The sequence below is a fragment of the Wyeomyia smithii genome, chromosome 2 (genome assembly GCF_029784165.1).
Source record: "Wyeomyia smithii strain HCP4-BCI-WySm-NY-G18 chromosome 2, ASM2978416v1, whole genome shotgun sequence".
Taxonomy (NCBI): domain Eukaryota; kingdom Metazoa; phylum Arthropoda; class Insecta; order Diptera; family Culicidae; genus Wyeomyia; species Wyeomyia smithii.
The window spans coordinates 38749538-38768556 of record NC_073695.1 but is presented as its reverse complement, the minus strand read 5'-3'; the positions used below and the strand labels follow the sequence as shown (position 1 = coordinate 38768556).

Here is a 19019-nt window from a genome sequence, read left to right as displayed (position 1 = left end):
CATCGCTCTTCTGCAATCTGAAACAGAGACAGAGAGACAGACCGGAAAACAGAGACAAGAGTTTTTCCCGATGCCGTAAGATAGAGGCACGGCCATCGCCACCAGCACCAGATGCCAGGGTAGTTTTCCAGTTGAAAAAGTACCGAGGATTACTGCTTGTAGAGAGTTAACTGGAAAAGCTGGGTTCTTTCGCTCTGCTAGCCTGAATTGATGCTACACACATTGTGCGCGACCGAGAAAAGGGCAACAGGATCCTGATGGGATAGATCATTGGAACGGAAAATGAATGCGGAAAATCAATCTTAAAATTCCGCAGCGCTACAAATTGCCGGTGGCAGAAAGCGATTTGTTTGGATTCGGGTCGGATTAAGACATCGCTGCGGGATAGTTGCCACGTTTTGCTGGGTTCGGGTGAGAAATGGTTCTGGAATGGAAATGTGGGATTGAATCTCGAATCCCAAGAGGCAACAAGAAGAATATACCCCATCTAGGTGGGCCGATTGTGGAGACGCATGGTGATTTATATGTTACTTATTTCATACTCGAAGAATAAATGTTCGGAAAAACTACGGTCCAATTGAAAAAAAAACCGAGAGGAACTTACGAACAAGTTAAAAGGATAACGATGCCATCAAAGTGAAGAATCAACTAAGATACTCATAAATATTTCTGGTGCTGTAGAAATCATCTGGACCGAGACTTTGTCCTAATTGCTTTGAGTGTTTGCATGAGATGAAAGTTTCTCTTCTTGGTAGAAGAGACTGTGCAATCAATGTGCCGAATTCAGCTACCAGTAACTAGATTGAACGAGTGATCTGTAAGGCAAAAAGCGTCACAATTTCTGATTCGACATTTACACTCGACGAAAATGTCAACCGAAATTACCATCCACTTCTCCTTTCGCAGCGAATGTGTTGATTTTTCTCAGTCAAGCAGGGGCGAAAATTCGTACCAAAGTCGATGACATCCTCGAATCTGTACGCTTCAGGTTAGTCATGGCAAATATCCGGTAGCAGAGGCGAAACAGAATAAATCGTGTTGTCATACCGGATCCCCGTCTGAAGCTCAATCAAGAAGCATTGGTTAAGGTTTGAAAGAACGTCACCTCGGCTAAAGCAAACCTGCACACCACTCGACATGCATACAAATGAGCACTCGACTTTCCGTAGACTCCCATGTATTTTTTCCCTACGATTATTGGCACTTTGGAACTAGTTACGTCAGCCGGAGTAAAATATGCCTCTTTGAGAGGGAAGAGAGATGAACAAAACAAAAACACTAATCACCATTTTTTCACAGCAACATAATTAGGCAGGACCCAAACTTGGGTAACCGACATCGACGGTAGAAAGAACGCTGCACATCTCTGTTTTCTCACCCAATTCGGGCGAAAATAATGTTTCCGGTCGGTGCAAACGGACAGCTCGACAAATATTTACCTTCGTTTCGCGTGCACATTTTACTGCAGTCCGGGATTTCTGTCACTAGTCACACTATACAGTGCGCTTCGGTAAGCGTTGCAGGTTGGTGTGTACAGATTCTTTTCACCCACATCAACGTCGTTGCCAGCATCTGGACGGAATGAGGACTATAGCGAAAGGGGGGGAAGTACATTCGGGCTGCCGGAATTTGCTCTTTGCTGCATTTTTTTTTCGCCCAGTTTCGGCATTACTTGTCTCGCCACTGGTGTGCAACGTCGACGACTGATCTGGTGCAGCAATGTAAGACATTTCGGTTGGAATGGTGGCAAAAAGCTAAGGGCCTTTCCTTATGGTTTGGTAGTAAAATTTTTGGTATTGTTTTCTTAGAGTCTTAGATAGAAATTGTTCGGGTTTTTTTTTCGCAAATGATTCTACCCGTGATAAACTGAAAATGTCGTAAATCTCATTCAACCGTTTTCGAAATCAATAAAGTTAAAGATTTTTTTTTTTTTGCAAATGGCAATAAGTATGAACTTTTACAAGCAGAAAATCTAGTTAACCTTAGATTGAGTAAAAAAACTTTCAAAGAATAAGTGATACAGTATCGAAAAGTGTTTGTAAAAGTTTGAACTGGGAGAAAAATCAAATAAAATCCGTAATTAATGTAATATTTCGCATGTGGTTATGCTGCCTGTGTAAAAATATATTTCAATTTATGTCCGGTTAATTTAGTAAAACTAGCCACAGTGCTAGTGGATAACCTCCCTTACCGGCAAATGCAACTTCGGCCCGCATCAGCAACATCATCAACAACAACACCACCAGCAACGAAGTGCAAAAGTAAAGAAGGCATCGTTGTAACAAAACAAATTTACATTTTATCTCGAGTGATAGGAAGCTCTTGCGGAATTCGGCTATTGCTTGACGTTGCGGTATTGCAAACGTCCTGAAGTAGTTACTGACTGGATTCTCCGTATGTCCGTATGTACATACAGTACGTGTACTACGTAGATCTCTAACCCAAGAGCTCTCGAAAGCGGGAGCGGGCGGGAAATCTAAATTCATTCTGTGGCTTCCGTCTTCTGTACAAATACTATCTGACGTTGTTGGTCGGAAGGTCGGTCCGTCGGTCGGTCGGTCGCTCGATGTCAGAACGACGACACACTGTAACTTTTTATCTTCACCTTGCAATTGCCGTCATTTTCTCTATTTCATAGAGTTGAAAGAAAGTAGACGAGGGTAGGTGGAACTTCCGAATCAGCTAATGCTGATGTCGGCCGGAATAGAGGAATGCATTTTTCAATGTCTCTATAGACTCTTGTGTGGTTTACCTACACCAGGAGAGCATCGAGTTCACAGCCTCAGACCACAGCTCGGGGTTTCTGTTTGAGTTTGAGTTTGAGCGCTACAGTTGCATTTTCCGCCTGCGGCGGCGGCGGCGGGTAAAGAAGTCGTACAAACAAGACGAACTGCACTATCTACAGGAGAAACACGTGTTTTCTTCTGCCTGCCATGTCACTTTAGCCGGAATTGAATTTATTAGCCCGAGTTTCTGTGCAAAGAGTTCCAACAATGACGTGTGCAATATTTTCTCCAACGAATGCAGCAAATCAACGAACGGCGGAAGGTGTGTTAGCTTTTGAGCTGCCTCACAAACAGATTTACATCTTGCATGGAACGATCTCATAAAGAAAGCATCCTTTGGGCTACTGGGCTGAATGCCACTGGTTTGGAAAGCTCGCCTTCTGAAGGGTATCTTTCGAGAAGTTTTTTTACGCAGCGTCGTCCGGCTTAGGACCGGAAAAGAACGTAAAGATGTTGAGGTACTTACTGTTTAACGTTGTAGATAGGAAAAGATAGTTATTTAGGTTTATATCTGTAATATTTCTTTAATCTTGAAACAGGTCTATTGAGTTCTTAATTGTTAGAACAGTCAAGTATTGTTACTAAATCGTTAATTGGGGAGTATCGTTTTTCAAGATGTTTTTAAATTTGTTTAATCTTTGAGCTCTGAACAAGGAGTCTTGGTCCCATTTCTAATGCTTGTTTTTTATTATACTTCTGTTATTATTTGAAAATGTTGTTTGAAGATGTTTACAAATAAAATAGAGTCTTGTAAACAACATATAAATAAAGTATCATTTTGCAATGATTTCACGAGAAATTTGATTTGAGATTTGTATATGAGACACAACTGCAAAATGCAGACGACGCAGGATGATTTTTGTTTTATAATTATCTCTACCAGCGTTTTTCGCCAATTTCAGCACTTCTGCAGCAAGATACTCCATTCTGGCTACCAAATCGACAGGTACTCCAGCACCAACGTGCATAATTTTCACTACGCAACAGTCGATGAAATCAACCTAAGGCGAGTTTGAGCCCAACCCGAGATGAACGAGACTTTGTCTTTACCCTGACTTTGCCTTCTTTGCAGAGCTGGTAGCGTCTGAGTGACTCGGAAATAAGAATGTTAGAGATCAAATGCTTGCAAAAAAGACCAACTTGAGACAAAAAGGAATCAAAAAGAGAGCAGGTTTCGACTATTCGTTGTTAAAAATTGTCCACGTGGACAAAGAAGGAAGGGGGGAGGGGGGTGAGGGGGTTTGGTAAATGCTTGTCCACGAGGGGGCACGGGAGGTCTACAAAGACGATTTTTGGGTCAACGTGGAATGTAGACGGACCCTAAGGTGTCTTCGACAAAGTTTATTCTTATAAAATGTGCTACCAGCAGGCTTTGCTTTGTTAATCTTCATCTTGAAGAGAAAACAGTTTTTTCCCTCTTAACTAATGTGAGCTTACATTCAATGTGCATCACACCATCTGCTGTAGAGAGAGCGCAGAGTAATAGTTTCTCTGGCGAAAAAACGCTCCTAATTTGACAGAGCAAAAACCCAGTGAAACTCTTGTAAATTGCTCAACCGCGCACGCAAGGAAAATGAAATAAACTGCTCGGCAATCAACTGAGCATTGCGTTACCGTTCTCATCGCTCCGGGGTGCGGCAAAACAGTATAAAATCGAACTTTCTGCAGAATACGCAACCGTGGTGAGTTGTAAATCTTCCTATAATATTAAATTCGAAAACGGTTAGGATATAGCTTCAATGTGGACCTTAATGTTTTGATATTTGGCCAAATTCTCTTCTCGTAAAGGAGAAACTAACGAAATCTACTCCCTCTTAAACTGAGAGAGCAAACAAATGTTTACCCCTAACACGCGATAAAAGGAACTCTGCGACTGAAATGCTCTACGCCTAAATGTGGATAGTTACTCTGTGTGAGAGACAGTCTAGTTCTCCAGGGGGTTTGGCAGGTGGCGAAGGAAATTTGAGCAAAATTCAAGAGAACGGAATCTACCTTTTTAAAAATAAAATTCGTTTCTTACTTTTAGATTTGGTTCAAACTTAGAACATTCTCAAACTTCGAACACTTCAGAATAAAAGTCACATTATTATAGCTAGAGTAATCAAACGTATAATTACTATATGCCATTTCGTTCCTTGGAATGTCCTTTACCCAGTAATGTATTGTATAGCTCTTCACTGTAGGACCACTCCCAGGGAACCAGCAGGTGTTGGAAAAAGTGACAGTCAGTGTTGAGATGGTTTACCTATCTATTCCTTAGTGATTACATTAAAGTGTTTGAAATTTAAATCATAGCCGAGTTCTGGATTTTTGTTAATTTTATAAACAATATGTTTGAATCTATATAAATAGCACTTTATTGTAACAACAATTAAATAACCAACATGTTAAATCTTCAAGATTTACGAGAACATTCATTTTTCGTTGAATTTTTAGTGCAAGAAGTTACATCATAGCTTAGGTGTTCAAAATTTGATGCAGTACGGTATATTTATCACAAATTTCCAACCTTAATTAATCCACCTAGCGGTCAGACCCAGCCTTTCTCATTCAATTTTTCATTTGAAAAATAGATTTACATGAACGCTTCAATCCAATAAATGTATATTCACTCATTAGGTTCTAAAATATTGATGTTGTAATCTTTACATATAAAAATGCAGTCAAGTCTGTCTGTCTGTCTGATCCATATAGGCCCGAAAACTATCGAACCGATCGACGTGAAAATTTGTATGTAGGGGTTTTTGGTGCCGATAAACGTTCCTATGATAGTTTAAGACCCCTCCCTCTTCTGGAAGGGAGGGGTCCCATACAAATGAAACATAAATTTCTGCACAACTCAAGAACAAACCAAGCAAATGAAACCGAATTTGGCCTGTGGATGTTTTAAGGGGTAACTAAAATGTCCATAATAGTTGGATGAAACACAAATTTGTGCACATCTCGAGAACTAATCAACCAAATGGAACAAAATTTGGCAGGTGAATGTTTTTAGTGGTAACAAATATGTTCCATAATCGACCTCAGTCAACATTTTGGATTGTAAGATGACAACTTCCGGTTTCTGGAAAACAGCCGAAAATGGCCGATTTCCACCCAATGTAATAATATCCGGATCTAGAATAATACACAGGAGCTAAAATCGACCACAGATAGCATTTTAAATTCTAAGATGGCGACTTCCGGTTTCTGAAAATAGCAGAAAATGACCAAATACCACCCAATATGAGTTTTTCTTTAACCAGTATGCCGTTCAAAATCCAGAAATTGTCTCCAAATGCCATTATGAAATCCAAAATGGCGACTTCCGGTGCCGGAAAAACAGCGGCAAATGACCAAATACTACCCAATATGGGTATTTCCGGAACCGTAATGATGCACTGGAGCCACAAATCGATTTCAGACAACATTTTGAATTGTAAGTGGCAACTTCCGGTTTCTGGAAAACAGCCTGGAATGGACGATTCCGATTAAATATTAGTATTTCTGGAACCAGAAAGATGCACTGAAGCTAAAAATTGATCACAGACACAATCTTGAATTTTAAGATGGTGACTTCCGGTGTCTGGCAAACAGCCGGAAAAGACCAAATACCATTCAATATGAATGTTTTTGGAACCAGAATTACGCCCAGATGACAGAATTTGATTTCACAGGCAATTTTAAAGTCCAAAATGACGACTTTCGGCTTCTGAAAAACAGTCCAAAGTGACCAAATATCACCCAATATGAGTTTTTCTTTTACCAGTATCCTAAATACCATTTTGAAATCCAAGATGGCGACTACCGGTTTGTGAAAAACAGCCTAGAATAAACAAACACTATACAATATGAGTATCTCTGGAACCAGAATGATGCAAGGAGCTAACAATTGACCTCAGGCACCATTTTGAATTGCTAAATGGCAACTTATAGGCAACAGTCGGAAATGACCGAATAATACTCAATATGGATATTTCCGTAAACGTGATGATGCATAGAAACCAAACATAGACCCTGGACACTATTTTGAATTTGAAGACGACCACTTTTAGTTTCTGGAAAACAACCAAAAATACCTCCCAATATGGGTATTTCCGGTGTCAGATTGATGCCAGAATGTCTGCTGATAATGACAGAATACCACCCAATATGAATATATTCAGAATTAAGGCGATTTACAGAAGCCAAAAGACGAGGATGTTGTCATTTCGATAAAACCAATCATTTCAAACGATTTGTAATTTGACTTTGATCATATTCTATGGCCGATTCGTCGTGCATTTGCAGACTTCAAACAAACCACAAGGAATCAATGAACTTGGGACGTTCAAATAGTACGACACCACATTTAAATCATGTGGAGGTCACATATATCGATCAAAGCAGGTATAGTTTGAAATAGTCTTTGAATTTCTCTTCTTTCCATAACTTTTGAGCCACATATCAAATTGTTATGAAGTTTGTTATTTATAAGTTTGAAAGATGACTCGTTCGTATGACACTAGTTATGTTCAAATAAGTCATGTAATCTTTGAGATAATAGACTTTCGATGTTTTATTAACAATTTAATACATAACGGTTGCTCAAGTTCGATTATAATCAAATGAAATGGGAACGTGTAGGGCAGCCAAACTTTGAAACCACGTGTTCAATCAAAATTCATCAGTTAACCCTTAACTAGCCCGCTCATCTGATAATAATAATCAAATCGTTTGTGTAGTTTCTGAGATAATGAAGTTTCGGGATTTTCACAAGTCGGCACATTACAAATGAAGTTACAGTTCGATTACAGTAAAAATCAATAGGGTCTTCTGAGGCAGCTAGACCATTCATTTGACACTAATTTTGTGGAAATCGGGTCGGCCATCTCTGAGAAAAGTGAGTGAGTCCAAGTAGTCTTCGGAATATGTTCCTTTGCATAGCTGAATTTCACATTTTTTAACATAACAGGCAAAGTAATAGTCCGACTGCCAAACAAATCAATAGGGTCTTATGGGGCAATTAGACCTTCCATTTGACACTGATTTTATGAAAATCAGTACAGCCATCTCTGAGAAACATGAGTGAGATTAAACAGTCTTTAGAACACGTTTCTTTTCATAACTTTTGAACCACAAGTTATGAAATTCAAAACTTAAGAGTTTTTTAGGTAGCCCGTTCTTTTGAGACCAATTTTGTTCAAATCGGTTGTGTAGTTTCTGAGATATTGATGTTTCATGATTTTCACATTTTTAAACATAACCTCTAAACTAAAAATCCGATTATAATGAAATTCAACAGGATCTTATGGGGCAACAAGACCTTTCATTTGCAAATAATTTCATGAAAATCAGTCCAGCCATCTCTGAGAAAAGTGAGTGAGAATAAAAATCTGCACATACACACACACACACACATACACACACACATACAGAAAATGCTCAGCTCGTCGAGCTGAGTCGAGTGATATATGCCATTCGGCCCTTTGGAGTACTTTTATACTTTCGGTTTTGCAAGTGATTGCTATACCTTTCTAGGAGAAGGGAAAAAATAAACAAATAAAACAACTTTTCAGAAGACACTACTACTATTAGTGCGTTATTTTGTAGAAATCGTAAACAACCAAAATATGCGTTTGCAACCAGGAAGAAGACACTTCAAAGGATTCAGAATAAACTTTTGAAAATGATTTTGAAGCGTCCTCCCTGGTTTAGCACGAACGAGCAACATAGGTTCACTAATGTAGAAACATTAGAAAATATGTCAAGCCAAATTATCAACAAATTCCGATAAAAATCGTTGGAATCCTCAATTGCAACGATTAGCTCACTTTATAGTCAGTAAGATTGTTTTAAGTTTATTTTAAGTTTTGTTTTATTCCTTTTTTTCTCCTTGACGAGTAGGTTTAATAATTTTCCTACAATAACATTAACTTAACTGCGAAAGCTAATAACATTCAATGATATAAAAAGACCGTACAAATATATATAATAGTGTTGATATGTTACCATTTGTGGCAGAACACACAATATTAATTCTGAATAGATATTAGTACATAAATAAATCACTACAAACATTCCTCCCCCCCTCTTATTGAAAAAAAAAAAAAAAACAAAATATGCGAGATGAAAATGAATTTCTTTCGAAGAAATTGTTTTTTTTTCATCATAGCAAACAATCTGTAAAAGCTTATGACCACTGCTACCAATATTTAGATGTATTGTGCTAAAAAAATAAAAAAAATAAAAAAAAACAATAAGATAGAACATTGAAAAATTGTACGAAATCACTATAAAAGTTAAATTCAAAACAGTTGATATTCAGGGCTAATCTACAGAAAAGTTGACAAGTTCATACCTACCTACCTCGTAAAAAAACCGCGTGATGAAAACCGCGGCAATTCAAAAATTCACGTTACTTCGAAAATCTACGTAAGAAAAACTGAATACATATTATTTGTGGAGTAATGGCCATTTTCCCGAAACGTTTTTTTTTTTTTCAAAGGTTTGCGGTGTTTACTATAGAGACCCAGCAGATCAACCGAAATCAAAAAACTCATATTATTCCGTTGGTTTAGAAGTGTGCCGGGTATCTGAACGATCATATTCATAAGTATTTTGTTTTTGATGCGAACGGGAACGTTTTTCCCGAAAAAACATGTTTTGAGCGCTAAAAATTGCATTGGACGCCATCCATAAATTACGTAACGCAAAAAACCCGATTTTTGGACCCCCCCATATGTAACGAAACGTAACGCCAACATCTACCCCCCCATAAAAATTACGTAACGCTGCAAGGGATTTCCTTGATTAAAATGCTCGTTTTTGGAGAGTCTCTGCAGAGATATTTTGTTACGTAACGCTGAACTTACCTCCCCCCCACCCCTGTGTAACAAATTGTAACGCTCAAGGATACCCCCCTCCCCCCTATGAGCGTTACGTAATTTATGGATACCGCCTTAACATTTTTTTTCGCAAAGTTGAATTTCATGTATCAAAAAACGATCGTTCAACGACTGAGGAAATAAACAACAAATATTCAAAAAACCTGAATTAATCCGCCTAGCAATGCAGAAACCTTCGTTATACTAACTATTACTACATATAAATTTATTATGCCAGTAAACCAAAAATCGTTTAAAATTAAATTTAAGAGATAGTTTACCAAAGGGTGAACCAAATACGATCATTGAATCAAACCTCGACGTCGTTTTCACAAATGGTTTAAATGTTATCACTGGAGTATGAGTTTTATTTTTCCGATCCCAAACCAATTTTTTTGCTGCTGGATAGAATAGAAACAACTGAAGAATTTTTGACATAATCGGACAGTAACGATAACAAGAAACATTCCAGAACAGCGAATATGTCTGTCAATTCATACTACATATTGATATAATTACCCATAATCCACTCTACTATTGATCTGATAATCCAAGTTTAAATACCACAACGGCTTCGTTTTCAAAAGTCGCAAGATCCAGAAAAGAACATAATAACTATAGATTATGGATTAGCATCGAATATTTTCTACGAATTGCAGCAAAGTTCTACAAACTTGCCCTCAAGAAATTATAGAATTATACTGGAACGCGTTAAATGCTTTGTTACCATATAAAAGTTTCTTGAATCATACGTATGATTATTTAAATAAATCAACAAAAATCTCAATATAATCTGTGAGGATCAAGTGCTGTTGAAATGCCGACACCCAGTACACATCAGATGCTGTTGATAGTTGTTAATTTAATTCTATTTTGAATGCATTTTTTAAAATGAAGGCTTCTCGCAAGACTCAAGGATTTTGGCTGTTTGAAGTGTACTCGTATCTCTTTTTGAAGACCTAGGCTATATGGTAAAATTTAGGTTAGTAAAAAGTAATTGAGGATAAAAGGTTCATTAATTTACGATCAGTTGATGAACTACACATAGTATGGAAATTATGCCAAATGACTTTTACTTTTGAGAAATAAATAGCAGTTGAAAAAAAAAAAGAGAGCGAGAGTAAGGGAGAGAGATAGATGAAAAGGATAGAGAGAGAAAAAATGGTCCAAAAAGTAAAATACTCCATCTCTAGAAATTCTTTGGTAAATAGTCTAAAATTCAAGCAACCAATAAAAAAAACTCGCTCAGTATGATTTTCAAAAGGCTGTGGAGCTTCCATTTGTACATACTTGTAAACACTAAAATCAAATAATGCGTTCAGTAAAAAAGGTGGCGTTTTTTTGTTTTTTTGTTTGATTTTGATATACTACACATATTTACGAATACCTACGTACATGCACACATACACACATACACATGTATACAGACAATGTTCATTTAGTCGAACTGAATCGATTGGTATACAACACTCGGACCTTAACGGATTCATTTTGTGTTCAAAGTAAAATATCCTATGTAAAAAAATACACGCAAAAGTTGAAGTGTGCGTAACCAGATCATTTGTGAGCTTTTTCAGGCATTCAATGATCTATTTTGAAACCAGTACTACGCATGTGCGTTGGGCATAACGCATTGGATGCTCTAGCGTATTTTGAATGTATTTGACAGCTCTGAACCACTTCGCTACGAAACGTCCTGGACCTGACAGAATAGCTCCAATTTTTCTGAAAAACTTGGCAGAAGAACTATCTACACCATTACAACACCTCTTTAATATGTCTTTAAAGAATGGAGTTTTTCCAGAACTCTGGAAAACTTCCTATTTAGTGCCAATTTTCAAATCTGACGCTTAATCTGACATTCGTAATTATCGTGGAATTGCCATTATTTCATGCATTCCAAAATTATTTCAATCAATAATTAATGAGAAAATCTTTCAGCAAGTAAAACACCAAATTACAACTCAACAGCACGGCTTTTACAAAGGCCGATAAACTATCACAAATCTTTTGACATTCATAACTTTGACTGTAATGGACAACGGCAACCACGTAGAAGCTCATACCTTTATTGCTCTTCAAGCTCGAAATATACGGAACTGAAACAAAATTTTTGGAATGGCTGCAGTCATACTTAACAAAACGAACACAAATAGTCCGCTTCCAAAATTCCTTTTCAAACCTAATAGAAGTAACTTCTGGGGTTCCTCAGGGTTCTCACCTGGGCCCTCTTCATTTATATTATACGTAAATGACATTTTCTTCTCCTTAAGTCAATACATATGCTTGTATATGCTGACGACATGAAGCTCTTCATAAAAATAATCAATGCAGAAGACTTCGAAATATTCCAGAATGAAACTAATGTATTCTACACTTGGTGCAACAAAAGTCTACTACAACTCAACATTGGAAAATGTAATTCAATAGCCTTCAGCAAAAAAACAGTAACACCACCTACAAACATTTTCTTAGGAAACCAACCAGTAGAAAAATGCAAAATCGTGCGGGACCTAGGCGTAGTCCTAGACTCCAAACTTACATTCATAGAACATTATAACACAATAATCAACAAAGCAAATAATATGCTGGGCCCTGTAAAACGCTTCGGCCATAATTTTTAGACCCATATACAATCAAACTATTATATATTACATACGTCCGACCGATTCTGGAATATTGTAGCATTGTATGGATTCCCTATATTGTCACACATGAAGAACGCATTGAATCTGTCCAAAAACAATTTCTTTTGTACGCGCTTCGTAAGCTAAATTGGACAGCATTACCCCCATCATCATATAAAGCACGCTGCATGCTTATATACATACAAGCACGTAAAGAACGCCGCGAACTATCAATGCTTTATTTTATCAATGACATTATTTTTCAACGCGTGCAATCTTCTAAATTATTATCGCAACTAAATTTATATGCACCCAGTCGTCAATTAGGAAATCGTAAAATATTTTCGGAAAACTCTCACAGAACAAACTACTCAAAAAATGGCCCAATAAATCGCATGATGCGTCACTATAATCAGCACTGCGAAAATACCGACATCACTATGGGCAGAAATTAAATCAAAAAACGACTAACTACTGGAAATAATGTAAAGAATATAAGAAAACATTGTATTATTTTAACTGTAGTCTACATTTGCTTGACGAAAATAAATAAATAAATAAATAAAGAAGCATGCAATCGCTCTAATTTTCTCCCTATTGCTCAGATCATTTTGAAAATTTGTGAAAATGTTCTCAAGAAGCTTTTTCGAAAACTTAAAAGATATATAACCCCTTATGCCATCCATACGTGGATGAAGCTCAACCGCTCATCGATCATATTTGATCGAGAGAAATAAATCAGACAAAACTGAATTCAGACTTCCCGAGCACGCGCTTTTATTTCAAGCGACGAGAGAAATCTTTCTCTCGCTCGTAGAATTTCCATGCATGTGCTACGAGACGAGACACGTCACATGCAATTTGCAGGTTGCTCTTTCGCTTCTCTTTCGGTTCGGATTGCGATGCGCAAGGCGATGTTTCATCGCACTACGAACTGAGCGAGACGCCCGTACTGTACATACTTGATACAGCTCGTGCGCTACAGCTCGTGAGACTTTCTCGTGTACACAGACTTCCTGTACACGCGCTGAAACGACGAGAGGTTTCTTTTCTTTTTTTTCTTCGGTAAGAGACTGCGGCGCACCACACGTTGTCTTATCGCTTTACGAACTGAGCGAGACGCCCGTACTGTACCTTAGTGAAACTGTATATTAGAGAAATGACAAAGCACTCGTCGTTGAGGAAACTGTCAACATCAAAACGGGCGAGCTGTATAATTTTGCATTGCCGTTATCCGTTTTGATGTTGACAGTTGCCTTAACGGTGAGTGTCTCTGCGTCTCTCTGGTGTATAGGCTGCCTACACCAGAGAGACACTCACCGTTAAGGCAACTGTCAACATCAAAACGGATAACGGCAATGAAAAATTATACAGCTCGCCCGTTTTGATGTGTACAGTTTCCTCAACGGTGAGTGCTTTGTCATTTCTCTAATATACAGTTTCACTACTCTGGTGTATAGGCTTCCTACCGTACCTACATACGATATATGCCGTCAGACCCTTGAAGAATTCACAAAACTATATTACTACGATCAGATTATCACGAACCTTCAGAACCTGATTTGCAATATCTATACACTAAGGTCGCTTTTACGCGGTTTTTTACGTGGATTCCGGAATTTACGCGGTATTTTTTTTTTCTTGCGGATTTCGGTTCCTCTTCACTCGGATTGCAGAATTTACGCGGGTTTTTTTTACGCGGATTCCGGAATTTACGCGGTTTTTTACGCGGCATGTATCCCCCGCATAAAAAGCGACTTTAGTGTACTCAATTCGAAAATTCTATCAAACATCAACATGTACTAGAAAATATAAACAATTTCAATGGTTTTACTATTTTTAACTCCCGAAAAACTTATGTTGTAATTTCAAACCACATTTTTTATCCTTAGAACTACAAAACAAAGTTCTATCATAAGATAGTCAAAGACATCTAAACCGACGAAAGGAACACTTCTGTTAACCAACGTAACACTCTGCATCCGGTGCATTTTCGTACCGTTAGCATAATAAGTATAGTAACAAAACGTTCTTAATTCATGTTAACAAAAGTCGGATGAATTAATCATAGAATTTTGAATTGATAAATAAATGAACTAGGTTATATCATAGATAATTCTAACGGTGTTTTGATGCATGCTGCTATAACACCGTAAATGAAAAAAACATAAATTCCCTGCCTGTTTCCTTCTGCGCAAAATCAATTTCCTTCTCGCACCATTAGCGCAAAGCAACATGCGAGGCAAGCTCGCGAGACGAGCTCACGAGAATTTGCACGCAAGCTGTCTCAAGTACGCGACGCCCATGCACCGCACTCGTTAAGTTGAGAGACGAGATATCTTCGTGTACGTCGCAATAAAAATTCCCATGCGACGAGACATGGCTCGTACGAATGGTAAGTTTTCTCGCTCGCACGCTGCACACAGCACGAAGCGACTGAATGAGAAACGAGTCTTGTAGCGCAAAGCACACTGTCTCTTCTTTGTGAGAGCGAGATTTCAGGAAGTCTGAAACTGATACATAAGGCCGTTAAGCTCTGTTTCGAGATTAGTCCCAATTCCCATAGAAATCGTGTAAAACAAATTCCCACGAGGTTCGCATTCAAAAGATTAGCCTTATCCACTATTTTGATCGGCGTAAACTGAGAAAGGCTTCGGTTCTGTAGTAGAAATCAGCAATAATTAAAGAAATGTGAGTTATAAAAATAAACTTCCTTCGTTGAAACTATTCGATTTATTATAAGAGTCATCCACAAATTATGTAAGGACTTTTTTAGAAATTTTATAACCCCCCTCCCCCCCATAATAAGGCTTAGTAAGATTTTGCATTACCCCCTTTCCCTCCATAAGTTTTATGTAAGCTTTTCTTTTTCAGGAAAAATGTGTTTATGAAGAATTTTGACTGAGATTTTTCTACATATGGCGTATTTGTGAAAAAAAAACAATATCATGTTAAATTAATAAAACAGAAAATTAAGTGAACGAAGTAAAATGCATAATCATTCAGCTAATGTGATTTCACGCTTTCCCAAGGTGAAAAATAGTTCAACTAATTTGATTTTTTTAGTTTTGTAAGTTTTTGTTTGTATTTTAATTTTTTCAATCTTCCGTAAGATTTTCTCGAATTCCCCTCTCCCCCTCGTAAGCATTCGTAAGAAATTTATCGCATATCTTCAGCAACTGTTTTCATCCCGAGAAATTCTAGTTTTCCAAAATTTTGTATTTCTACTGACAAAACTATAGGTATAGTTAGAAGAGCGCTTTTCCAATGGATTCAGTGAAAAAAAAACCTTAATCTCATCTGCTGAATTTCTAATTACCACCATTCTCTAAGTATTTGGATTCTTGGAATAAATTTAGTTATAACACACAAAACTTCACAAATAGTGTGGTGCTATTAGTAGTCTTATTCCTAACCAAACTGTCCATAAACCAAAATCCTGACATCTCAAACAACTTCAATGAAGACCAAAGATTTAGAAGCGGTATAGTTCACGAGATTAATTTAGTGCAAAATACTCGAAACTATAAACTCGTATGAAACTATATACCAACTAGATAGCCAAAAACCAGAATTGTTTTGGGAAGCTAGATTCGAGAGTTGAATTATGTTTGATATACTCGAAACAACTTTACTAAAGATCACAACTCCCTGGGTTATCGAAATCACGAGATATTGTGGCATACATCTGCCCATTTAGGATGAAGCTGCATCATTCCAACTGAGTGTTGCAATACTCGGTGCTCGGTGAAGCGATTTTGAACTCACGGCGGGTAGTATAATTCTACGTTAAAACTAGGTCAGAACTCGTGAAGGGGTCATCCACATACCACATGGACAGCTTGGAGGGGGGGGGGGGGGGGTATCTGTCTGTATAATGCCCACGATCCATCCAAAATTTTTTGAATTTATATGGGCAGTTGTCCACGAAGGGGGAGGGGGGGTCAAAATCGTCTAAAATTTGTCCACGTGGAATGTGGATGGCCCCAAACGGATCACTTAAAATCGCGATGTCTACTTTTTTCATATGAGTATTAAAAACTTCAAGAGTTAGTGGTACTGCTCGCTCCCTTGTCGCTTGAAAATGCGCTACGCCACCAACTTTGAAACAAAAAATAACACCAACTTGAAACTTTCAGGAAAATTTCGAAATTTTGTCAACAATCCTTGGGAGATTTTCAGATTTTTAAGTAGCCCGGAACATAATTTTTCAACATATTGTTTTAAACTATTACTATTGTACAAATATTTTTTCTCCAAGAACAATATTTTTATAAACTACAACTAAGAATGCATCTGCTGTGACAATTTCATCAAATTCGATGCACTATTTTTAAAGATATGTTTATTTAAAAAGAATATTGACCTAAATTTCAATTGACAATAACAACTTGAAAACTTACTCAAATTCAATAAAAATCCGTTGTTACCAGTCTACGACGAAATCGGCGCGTTTTGTTTTAAAACAAATAGATAATATTTTGAAGTGAAGCTTCGTCACACTTTTGGTTAACATTTGAAGACTCAACTAATAACGCATGGTGAAAATTGCACGCAAGGAATAAGATACTACTACACTTGTATCCGCAAACTTGCGTGCAGATCGCTCACATTGACTTTCTTCGATAACGCTGTGTTGCATACTTTGATGCAAGTCGAAAGTGATGGAAAATTGCATTCAATGAGGCGATAATCAGAAATGTTTTCTTCACATTTCTGATTATCGCCTCATTGAATGCAATTTTCCATCATTCTCGACTTGCATCGAAGTATGCAACACAGCGTTACCGAAAAAAGTCAGTTATTGTGGTCAATTTTCGTGGAATATTATGGAGGTGGAATTACGGGAATGCTCATTACCATTACATTATAAAAAGCTTCATTACTAGTTTTGATTGCTTTGATGCAATCCATCATGAATTCATTGATACCTTGTTTATATTCTTCAAATGTACGACGAATCGGCCATAGGATATGATCAAAGTCAAAAGACTAATCGTTTAAAATGATTGTTTTTTTCGGAATGACAACATCCTCGACTTTTGGCTTCTGTGCATCAACTTGATTCTGAATGCAGTGCTGTTTTCCTAGCATCAATCCGACTGGAATACCCTGGAAATACCCATATTGGGTGGTATTCAGTTATTTTGGTTATTCTCCAGAAACTGAAAGTGGCCATCTTAAAATTCAAAATGGTGTCCAGGGTCAATGTTTGGTTTCTATGCATCATCTCGATTACGAAAATCCATATTGAGTATAATTCGGGCATTTTCGGCTGTTTCCCAGAAGTTACCATCTTACAATTTCAAAATGGTGTCTGAGGTCAATTTTAGCTCCTTGCATCATTCTGGTCCCGGAGATACCCATATTGAGTGGTGTTTGGTCACTTTAGGCTGTTATCCAGAAACCGAATGTCGTCATCTTGGACGTCTGTGCATCTTTTTGGTAGGGAAGTTTAACCATCGTGAATATTTTTCTCTTGCTCTCAGAAACCTCAACATATCAAATTTGTTTCCATTTACTTGATTATTTCTCGAGATGTGCAGAAATTTGTGTTTCATGTGTAGGAAACCCCACCCTTCCAGAAGAGGGAGGGACTTCAAACCATTATGGATATATTAGTTACCCCTAAAAACATTCAAATGCCAAATTTGGTTCCATTTACTTGGTTAGTATTCGAAATGTTCAAAAATTTGTGTTTCATTTGTATGGGACCTCTCCCTTCCAGAGGAGGGAGGGGTCTCGAACTATCTTAGTCACCTTTTCCGGCCCCTAAAGCCCCAGTATACAGAATTTAACGCCGATCATTTTAGTATATACAAGCCTATAGGGATCAGACCGCCAAACAGACAGACAGAGCTGTATTTTTATATGTTTAGATGTTGGCTAAGGTTGATGCAATGTAAAGTATCAACCACACCACCAAGTGCTCGGCTTAAAAAAATTGTCTTATTTTTTCGTAAATTTTGGCATAACCTAACTGAAATTTCGGCACAAAATTTTACCGAGCTATCACTACCAAGAAATCGGATAATTTGTGCCTAAACTTCAGTTAGGTGAACCGAGATTTATTAAAAAATGTGACAGTTGTCATTTTTTTAAACGAGCTCTCAGTGGTTCTCGGCAATAAATTATCGATATTTGGCAGTAAATTTTAAGTGTGCCTTTAATTTGGATTGATTGAAATTACTTGAATCCACACTTCAATCTGAATAGCAAAGCTGTATTTCGGTGAAGCGTGAAAAATTTTACTGCCAATTTATTAGATCCCCATCAGACGAAAGTTTATGAGGTGATAAACCGATTGCAAAAATAATGAAACTCTATTGGCTCTGGATTTTTCCGATCTCGAACAGATGGTACGAGTTATTTTTCTTGAACGCAAAACGTAAGTGAGATGGACGAACTTTTCCGTTCGTACTATCGAATTGCATTTTGTCTTGTTTGTCAGAAGACTGCCACAGTTGATGCTTCATGCTTTCCCATTACTGCTTAGGTAGGGAGCCGTTCCTTCAGTGCAAGGTTGCAGAAATGTTTGTTCGGTGTGCTTTTGAGAAGTCAAGTGGGGCACTGTGGAAATTAAAGTTGAAGCATGGATATTTCGGTAGGATTTCATTAATGAACTCACTTTTCACTGTGTCTACCCCTTCATTCTAGCAAGAAAAATAACAGTTAGGTGTCGCTGGGCGCATTTTCCATCGGTAAAAGGAAAAGAAAAGTGCCAAAGTGATGTGCTTTGCCAGCTTCAGCATTTGTGCAAT

At 37.6% G+C, this 19019-nt stretch overlaps 1 protein-coding gene across 5 annotated transcripts in view; it reads right to left on the bottom strand.

Moving 5' to 3' along the window:
- LOC129724993 (uncharacterized protein DDB_G0271670) overlaps positions 1-19019 on the bottom strand; it is an 82496-nt gene that overhangs the window by 6588 nt on the left and 56889 nt on the right. The gene's annotated exons all lie outside the window — the stretch shown is intronic.